Source organism: Myotis brandtii, unplaced genomic scaffold, assembly GCF_000412655.1.
Source record: "Myotis brandtii unplaced genomic scaffold, ASM41265v1 scaffold573, whole genome shotgun sequence".
Classification (NCBI taxonomy): domain Eukaryota; kingdom Metazoa; phylum Chordata; class Mammalia; order Chiroptera; family Vespertilionidae; genus Myotis; species Myotis brandtii.
In genome coordinates this window covers 329402-329882 of record NW_005370145.1, presented here as the reverse complement: position 1 = coordinate 329882, position 481 = coordinate 329402, and the positions used below count along the sequence as shown (strand labels likewise).

The window sequence follows — 481 nt, the reverse complement described above, 5'->3', positions numbered from 1 at the left end:
CCAAGCCAAGATGTGGAGGCTGGTGGGGGGGGACCGGAGGGAGCCGGGGGCGGGGGGGTGGTCGGCCAGTGGAGCCCCACCATTGGGTACCGCGGGGGAACCCACAGACTCAGAGGCCAGGCGACGTGCAGGGAGGAAGCGTGAAGCAGGAGCTTTCGGCCTGAAGGAGCCGGGAGAGCTGGAGTCTCCCCAGACCCAGGAGCAGGCAAGGGGCGCGGGGCCTCGCCCGCTAGAAGGAGTAGGGGACCAGCCCGGACAGTTTCTGGGAGATGGAGGACGGAGAGATGTCAGCGATGTGATGGGCAGGGAAGAGAGAGAACCTAGGAGAGAGCCGTCCATTGAAGGACAGACTCCGGGCTGGTAGGGAAGATGGGTAGGGAGAGCTACTCGGAGTGGGAGGTGTGTGCGATTCAGGGAGGAGGCCAGGTGCACAAAGACGGCTTTGGGCAGAGAGTGCATCTGAGTGGAGCCAGAGCCTAGG

General features: G+C 64.9%; 1 protein-coding gene across 1 annotated transcript in view; it reads left to right on the top strand.

Moving 5' to 3' along the window:
• Nucleotides 1-481, top strand: part of NEURL4 (neuralized E3 ubiquitin protein ligase 4) — a 13603-nt gene that overhangs the window by 1836 nt on the left and 11286 nt on the right. The window lies entirely within an intron of this gene.